The 9,393-nt window shown below is 44.4% G+C and overlaps 1 pseudogene; it reads left to right on the top strand.

Moving 5' to 3' along the window:
• The first annotated feature begins 4 nt into the window (after positions 1-4).
• Positions 5-9,067, top strand: LOC110002206 (polypeptide N-acetylgalactosaminyltransferase 10-like; annotated as a pseudogene).
• Positions 9,068-9,393: the final 326 nt, after the last annotated feature.

The raw sequence follows: 9,393 nt of genomic DNA, 5'->3' as shown, positions 1-9,393 counted from the left end.
GGTCTGCTTCGACGCCATCTCCAATAACAGCCCCGTCACCCTGTACGACTGTCACGGCAATGAAGGGGAACCAGCTGTGGCGCTACAGAAAGGTACTGAAGAGTCCGAGCCTACACTGTGTGTGTGTCTCCTCTTTCATCATTTAATCTTTTTAAGGATACCCTTAAAAAGAGGTCAATTTGGTAAATGAATTTGGTTAATTTGTGTTTAAAAAAAACATTTTAAATTATCCAACATTAATCGCAAAATCCAACAAGGAAAGGTATCATGTCCCTCTTTCTACATCTTCAGTGTCAGAATGTTGGATGAACCACCAAAAGCATTTGAACTGTTCCTGCAGGCAGCTGAAACAGACAGCGTGCGATGGTTAAAACCCTGAACCCTAGAAACACTAACTAACACTTTTGTAACACCATGAACAAAAGGGTATCATGGGGGGGACCCTATAAAAAGGCTCTAAAAAAGGGCGCCGGTGGCTCCTCTATCCACTGTCCTATCTCTCCAATAAAAGGCACAAAAAGCCCCAAAAAAAAAAATCCATAATGGAGTTTGGAACTTGTCCTTCGGTCCACCTGTTCCTGGGACGTGTGAGCCTTGTCCAGTGAAAGCACAGTCTCCCTGCATCTCTGACTGTGGGATGTATTTTACTCTCTATCACTAACGTCGGGTTAAAATCACCCGAACACGTGCCTGTTGAAAAAACCCGGGATGGGAGCTTCAATGACGTCAGTGAGCCGAATGAAGCTACCCCAAAGACCTAAAACACTCAGACAACAGCAACACGATGAAGATGGAAATCATCCGACATTAGTATTCTAGTTGACTAGTTTCAAGTTGTCATAGGCATTGAAATCAGGGTCATCATAGAGCGCCACAGGAATGAGTCCTAAAACCAGGAAGTAAGTTAGCATTTGAGCGCCATGGGGTCTAACGTCTAAAAGTCAACGGGGATGTTGAATGTGTTTGTGGTTAGACTCCTGAAATAAGGTCTGTGGTGAACACAAGCTGAAGAGATGTTGGTGTTCTGTTAGAGCACATAAACTACGTTAGGTAATACCTCCACTTGTGAAGTTTGAAGTTTTTACTCGTCTTTAAAAAGGCGGTTGCTAACAAGAGGCTAAATGTGACTACAGTGGTTGTCGGGGTCATTAAAGGTCATCACGCCGGACACAGAGGGCGGGAACTCTCTCACTAGTCGGAGATGTCTCCTGTAGGTTTAATCTTTAGGTTAAGGTGAATATTATGTTAGTAAACTATTTATTAAGCTACGTGGATTAGTTTATCAGAGATCGTCTGAAGCATAACGCCAGTGACATCACAATCATCCCACCGTGGTGTAGTTAGCTTTAGCATAACGTTAGCTTTTTACTTCTGTCGGCCGCATTAACGCTTCAAACATCATAAAGATGGCGTTCACCTGTGAAGATGATCCTGCTGAACAAAACGCCTACGCTTCAGAAACGTGAGTTTAACACAGAGATTAAAAACCCAATGAAAACATCCCAGAGGAGGATTCTCTTTAGACGCCATGGAGATGCTACTTCAGGGTTGGCCTACAAAAATACGTCATATGGTTTGTTCTCTATTGAGCAGCATTATAAAGCATTATAAACTTGCAGAGTCAGTCTTGTATGTGTGTGATATCTCATAACCATCTCTCCCGTCTCCCACTTCCTCTTTCCTCACAGGACAAGACTCTTTACCACGCCGTCAGTCACAGCTGCATCGACTGCAGCTCCACCGAGAAGCGAGTCTTCATGAACACGTGCAACCCATCCTCGCCGACCCAGCAGTGGCTGTTTGAGAAAACCAACGCCACCGTGCTGGAGCAGTTCAACAAGGGCACAAAGTGAGGCCCGGCGGCGTCCACAAAAAGAGACTCCTGACGAGGATCCTGCAGAAGTGGTTCTGCTGCTGCTGCTGCTGGGGAATGTGGTTTTTTAAATTGACTTTGTGTACCTGGTGCTGAGGTGACAGCTGTTAGAAACTTCTGTTAAGCGAACGACGAGCTGTGATTGAAGGGTTTGAAAAGTGACTCGGTGTGCGTCCGTCTCACTTCCTGGTTTTGATTGTTGATTGGTTCTCTGACATTCCTCTCCGTTCTCTACAAGTCATGTTTGCCTATTTCTGAATTCCTCTGCCTTTATTTATTGCCTTTCTCTCCCTCCACTGTCCTGCCTTTATCCCCCCCCCCGTCTTTCCTGTTCCGCCTCTGCCTGTCTCTATCTGCCTGCATGACTGCATCTTTGCCCACCTTCTCCATCCTCCCTCTCAAATCCCCTTATGTCTCTCTGGGCTCTGACAACCTCCCTGGGGGTAGGGGATGGGCGGGGGGGGGGGGGGTGCTCCTGCTGAGCCAAAGTCATGCTGACACCTGGGTGAAGCCAGGCAGAACCACTCTGAAAATCACCTGCTGAATTGATTCTCCTCTACACTCCTCCTCATGTGCCCCCCCCTCCTCTCGGTCTGTGGTTTCCCCTCTTGTGGGGCGATGTGGGCAATGTAGCAGGTGGAGCCCCTCGATCTCTTTTCCCTCGGTTCTGTACTCTCTTTGCTGCATTTATCGATGATGAGTCGCCCATGGGGTAATCACTGTGCCACATGCTTTATTTGAGTTGGCCAACTCTTGCTGGTTAAGGGCTTGCTTGTTTTTTTGTTTTTTTTCTTCTGTGTGCAGGAGCTGCTTTCAAAAAACTATAGGACACATTTCCACCAAAAGTACCTGGGACTTGAGGGTTCCTCCAGCCCGTTGTATTCTTGAGTTTCCATCATAGATAAGAGACCCCTGAAGAGGTAATAAAGTGTACCGGCAAGTGAAAAAGCCACTGCCATAATCCTCAAATCAGAAATGTGTTCTGCTGCAAAGGCAAACCCAAAGTCCCTGTACTTTGTGGAACAGAGGTGGGCATGGTTAACGCAATTAACGGACCTGTGCCCAGCTCTGTTTACTTAAGTACTCCAATTACCCATAGCAGATCCCAAATTCCTGGGACCCTTTTTAACCCCTAATCCCCCACAATTGAGACTCACTGAGATCCTCTTAAAGTCCTTAGTCCCTGGAGAAAGTACCTGTTGTGGAAACCTGTCCTGGGTACTCTGGATCCCGGGTACTTCAGAGAAGGTCTGAATTACTCAACCAGTCCAAAATGTCCAGAATTAAAAAGCTCAAGCTAAAGTCCCCGATCTCTTTCAAAAGTGAAACCCACAGAGCAGGAACATTTTGATGTTTCCGCTGCAGAAACAATGGTCTACATAAAGTTCCAGGTGGTCCTATTTTACGACCCGAAGGTCCTCATGCCGGCTGGAAAGCAAATCCAGAAGTAGTGATTTAAAGTTTCCTCCTGCCCATTGTTATCTGAGTCTTGAGTTAACGAGCAGAGACCTTTTTTCTGGGGAATCAATGAGTACCTTGGACTTTATGAGACTTTTTGTTCTTGTGGTGGAAATACTCTGAGAAACCGTGTCCTTTGGAAAAGTTCCTGTGGTTGCTAATAGTACACATTGCTTTTAGTTCCTGTGGTTCCCTCTAAAGGGGTTAAACGGTTCCTCCAGTCCATTGACTAACTGTAAATGTTCAGACCTGCAAAGCCTGCCCAAAAGTCCTTCTACTTTTGGAAGAACTTCCTCCAGAGCGGGGACCTTTTTGGGACATGAAGATCACCCCCCCCTCCAACCGCTCTGCTCACAGTACGCTCTTTCCTGCTACCCACCGACCATGACAATCAGTTGTCGGAACGACCTCGTCACAGAGGGCCGAGCACGGGGTCACGTCACGGCTCGCAGCATCAGTGCCTGCCTGCCTGCCCGCCTGGACGGATGACTGGCTGTATGAGTGGCAGGCCGGCTGATTCCCAGCAGGGTCGCCTGATTGGCCGGCTGCCGAGCTGACACATCACTTTAGCGTACAGTGAGAACAGGAGGAGAGACGGATGGGGATTAATGTGGATGTAGCTCTTTGGGTTGGAGATGAATGTGTTGGGCGGGGTGGGGGGGGGGGGGCTTTAAATGCATTCAGCACTTGTGTAATGATAAACTTGAATGAAATCTTAGTGCCTTGTTTGAAGAGGTCTAGATGTGTGTGTTTGTGTGTGTGTGTGTGTGTGTGTGTGTGTGTGTGTGTGTGTGTGTGTGTGTGTGTGTTCAGTCCATAATGTCCACATCTGCATACATACATGTCACACAATGCAGATTTAGACCGTCCTTCAAAGAGTCAAACCTCATTTGTCCTCCACTCTGCTGCAGGACCCTGAAGGCACCACAGGTTTCTCACACAGCGTTTTTATTGGACACACATGAGTGTCGGCTGAAGAAACGTTTGGTTTACACGACCAGATTTTCCTCCTGCCTTTTGAAAGTGAAAGAAGACCTCTGTTCTGTTTTGAATCCTGAGATATGCTGTTTTTTTGTTTTTTCCCCATCTGTGCAATCCAAAGTGATGGGAAGAGTTGTTATGTTTGTTCCATCTGTTTGAATCCTTTTTTTTCCTTTTTTTCCTTTTTATGTTTTTGTGTTTATGAAATGTTTTTTTATTATCTTTTGGATATTTTAATCCTGTGGTGAAGCTGATGTTGATCTGTGTTGAAGTTCTGGGATTTTGTTGATTTGTCGCCTGTAGACATACTATTCTTCTTTTTGTGAATCCGATCAATGTTCAGTGTGTTTTTTAATTTAACTCATCTCTTCCATTTATTGTACAGTCTGAAGCCCGGCTCACGCTGCAGGAGTTTGAAAATCCGATTTTTTTTTAAATCTGGCAGCCTCACACATGAGGAGGATCTTAACAGCTCTTCTTCTTTATAATCTCAAACATGCTCACACTACAAAATATGGAAATAATGGCACATCACAGACTACAGGATTTACTAAAATCATCGAGCCAGACGGAGGAAGGCACCACCTCAAGTGACCTCACGTAACCAACGTAGCCAGAGGTTAAATTTGTGATTATAACGAGGGGAAAAAAACATTTTTACAAAACGATTTGGGGTGAAGAAATGTCTGTGGAGACGCAGATAACATGTATCGTCCGTTCTTCAGAGAGAGCTGGAGGTAACACTCAGATGATTTACAGTTGTCCAGCACAGCCATGCGAGCTGCATCCTGCCGCCGGTCGCCATGACTACTGTCCACTCATTACTCGTCTCTCGCTGTTCTTGTAGCCACACACGCCTCGACTCCAGACTCTTTCAGGACCTAATCATCAAGATTTTAAATCCTAAATGTCAAACATGTTTGAAATAAATCTTAACGTCCTCGACCGTCTCCGAGCAGATCGAGGGCGTTAAGATCGGATCTTCATTACGACTCACACTATGAGATAATCTGGATGTAAGCAGCCTTGAGTCGTGAACGATGATCCTGCAGTCTGAGCCAGGCTTTGGTTTTTAAAGGGTTATTTTGTTATTTTTATTTTTTTTAAGTATGAGCACTTCGTTTTTTGGCATCAAAACGACTAAAAGTCAATTTGAGTTTCTTGAATTAATGTTCATCCAGCAGGTGAAAGAAAAGCTGTAATGGCTGCTCTGTAAACATTTTCTCTTCTGGGTGATGTTGCAGACATCGCAGCCCGTTTCATGGCAGCAGTCTGAAGACATCTCCCCCTGCGTTTCCAGAACATCCTGACCTTTTAAGTCCTTTAGACCCTTAATATGTAGAACCTAGACTTCTAAACACCTGACTCCACCTTCAACAGTTCAAATCCTCATGAAACCTGAGTAGAGATACACCTTAGGGTTGCTTTGTCACTTCTCTGTGAGGTTAACTCTGATAACCTCGATGAACCTGGATTAAAGCTGCTGCTTTTATCACTTTCATTCTTAACATCCATCTGTTCTTGTTTTTTTGTTGTTGTTTTTTAAACGAGACAATCGTTCATGTATGTTTCACACGATCCTCTTTACACATGTATCCCCGACAACTTCTGGAAAGTTTCAGAGCAGCCTTTTGTTTCCTAAATCATAGAAAAATGTAAATCATTACGAGTACTGTCCCAAAAAGCAGACTTGTCTATGTCGACCCCCCTCACTCCACTCACTCTTAGAGGTATATTATGCGACTTTCAGAGTAGATGTTCGGTAGATGTGGCACTTTAGCTTCAGTCTCTCAGACCAAAACAAACCTTTTCTCTGGCCTCCTCCCTCCTACACACCCTGAAGGTGATTCAGTTCTTTGAGGGATTTGAGAACTAAATATTTTCTTTGGTTTGGAAAGTCTGTTGGTTCTCCTTCAGTTGTACTCTTGCATCCCTGAGTGGGCGGGGCTCTCTCTCTCTTTTCCCCAACATGACAGCAGAGCTAGTGCTGCTTTCAGGTGCTCCTCAGACGGGTGATCACTCGCTTTCAATTCTGAGAGTCAGAATGTCGTAACAACAGTGTGAAAGACGAGAATTAATCAAAAGTATCTTAACATTAACTAAACATCTCTTGCCCCCGATGTTGATGATGAATTTGAGGTCAAGTCGGCGAGTCGGGGCACCTAATTCTTTGCAGAGTTTCTTAGCTGTCGCTCCGACTTGAGCAGGTCGTTGACGTGCATTTTACAATTTGGAAACTTGTGTTTCCGACGTTGTCCGACCCCACACCGATTACATCCATTTGGTGTCGCTTCCAAGGATGCTCGCTCTCATTGGCTGTTGCAGGTATTCCGTCAGGTGCAGCCCGACCTGGAATCGTAAAAATCACAACATGTTTGATTTTTACGATTGATGGGGAGCAGAAAATCATCATAGTGACACCAAAACACTTGAGGATTATCTGGACAAATATATAGGGTATAGAGCTCCACCCCCTCCCTGTGATTGTTGAAGGGGGCCAAAATCGGGTCTCAAATGGTCAAGTGTCTAGCCAGCTTGAGTCTTTTTATATTGAGTTGAAAACCTCAACCATTTTGACATTTGCTTATTTATAAAGTCATTCTGTTAGATGATAAAAAAATACATCAGAGTCGACACTTATCTCATGTTTCTCCTACAGATGAGATATCAAAACCAAACCAAAGTCACAAGGTGTGTTAAAAAATGCTATTTTCAGAGTCTACATGCATCACTTATGTCTAAAGATAATCCCTGTGTCTAAATCCGTCTTCCCTTTGTTCCTGTCTGACCACAGAGTCCTGACTCAGCACTCCCTTTAGAAGACTTTTAGCTTTATTTCTGTGTTATTTTTTTCCCCCTGGCCTGACCTTCTCGCTACACGCCCGAGCACATTTCACGGTGTCAGATTGTAAAGAGTGAGAGGGAATTACATCTGCAGACCCACTGAGTCACTGCTGCAGCTGAGGACCGACCTGAGCACCGGTCTGACCTTTTCACACCCTCACTGCTCTGCTTCCTACTTCTCTTTTTGTTTTGTCTTCTTCAGTACAATAACAGTGTTTTTGAATCAGACAAAGAGCTGTTTGGAACATGTTGAGCACTTTGAGCTGTTGGATGGTTTGACTTGTTGTGAGTTTCAAACACTGAACTTGTGTGGCACTGGAAGATGTGTAGAGCGATGGATACACGAGGCAACATGTCGGGCTGAAGTAAGACTCTGGTTCAATTATTTTTAGAGATTTTATGTCATTTTTTGAGGCGATATTCTTGCTTTTAACTACGTGCACGATTGTGCATGATGGATTCCTCTGGTCCTCAACGTCTGCTTGGCGCTTCAGGTGTGCACATCCTCAAAAACAAACACGATGCGGTCATCATGCATTATGCATACGAACAGTAGGGGGCAGTGTAGAGTGAAAGCGGACATGATGGGGTCAACACAGCAGCAATGACAACAATGACAGAATGTTTTAGAGACAAGCCGATAAACAGAGTGTCATTGTCAAAGTACAGCCACAAACACGCCCATCCAATGAGATGGAGACGTAAACTCCATTTGGAAAAACAGTGAGAAGAAGTCATGCTTTTCTGTTCATCGAGCGACCCCATAAACTGCCGACTTTCCCAATGCGTCCGTGACTGCATTTGTGTTTGCACATGCTTTTTTTTTCTCAGTGCCAGCGTCTTTATTTCAGCTGTTTTCAATGAGTAGAGAGCGTTTGAAGCGTCTGCAGAAAGAGTGCAGCACCCAGCGTCTGTTTTTCTGAGCGCTCTTCGTTTTTTGTGCAGACGCTCCGAGCGCTCAAGTTGAAAATCTTTTAACTTTTCAGAAAGGCGCTGTTGACGTCACCGGCCCTCTTTTCCAAATGTTCCCCGTAGTTTTTACCGCCTACTGATCGTGTCTTGTCCATTCATCCTCCTCGCTTCGTGTCTGAACGGGAAAATAAACAAGCTCAAATATATAAATCATGAAGTAAAAAGTAACAGAGCAGTGTCGGTCATACAGCGGCAGTTGTCAGCAGACTGTTGTCATGGACAGGACGGACATGCAGCGCTTTTCTTTTCAGCTCAAGGAAACACTAGATGGACAAGGGGCCTTAAGGCTTCCATAAAGTTTGTTTTTGTCGTCTTCCAAATGTTCTGAAAGTGAATCAGCCCGAGATGTTTCTGACTGTATCCTGGAAAACAAAGTGCATTAAATAGAAATGCTTGAGAACATTGCAACTCCCTGTGCACATGTAAGAGATGTTTTGTATCCCATCAAAATGTTCTCGGGTCGAGTTAGGATTCCTAAAAGTCACATTTGACGTCCAGGTTGTAGCCACAGAGGTCGAGTTTTGAACCTCTTCTTACTGAAGCTCTTCAAAAGTGCACACACACATATTTCCTTTTCAATCATCATCCCCAGTATTTTGGATATTTTAGATAAGGTGTGATTTTATTCCACTCCCTAATGTGCTCAGAAAATTGTCGAGCGATGTAAAGGAATCATTTTCTTAGAGCGAAAGGTTTTTACCGCCCTCAGCCACACGATGTTGTATACATGTGTGTGTGTGTGTGTGTGTGTGAGAGTTTCGATGTGTAAGCAAGTGTACATTTTGTATCTCGTAAAAAAAAAATCCAATATTTTTTTCTACTGACATTGCACCTGTAAAAGTGTATTTAGATATTTAACAAACTGTACAATTAAACTGGAATTGTATGATATTTTTGCTGAAATTGTAAAATAAAAAGGTTTCTATATTTGGAGGAAAACCCGGCGGTGTGTCTGTGCTGATCAAGACAATGAAAATGTAAAGAATACAGTGATGCAGTAATGTTGTCTGATGAGCAGTCACTCAGTGTCTTGGCTAAAAAATTGCACTTGAACACACCACAAAGACTACAGCCAACGGCCAACCACCACGTTCGTTCTGCTCATGTGTGAGAGGAAATAATTCTCCATGCCAGCAGGGGGCGGTAGTCCCTTGTTATGTCTCTCCCCGCCGAAATCCGCACTGCTGCATCCCTGGTCATCTTTAAAAACCTCCTCAAACACCACCTGTTCACCAAAGCATTCAGCCTCATCTAACACTCCCCCC

This window comes from Labrus bergylta, chromosome 14, assembly GCF_963930695.1.
Source record: "Labrus bergylta chromosome 14, fLabBer1.1, whole genome shotgun sequence".
Lineage (NCBI taxonomy): Eukaryota > Metazoa > Chordata > Actinopteri > Labriformes > Labridae > Labrus > Labrus bergylta.
The sequence above is the reverse complement of the archived record's forward strand: the minus strand, read 5'-3'. Positions and strand labels throughout refer to the sequence as shown.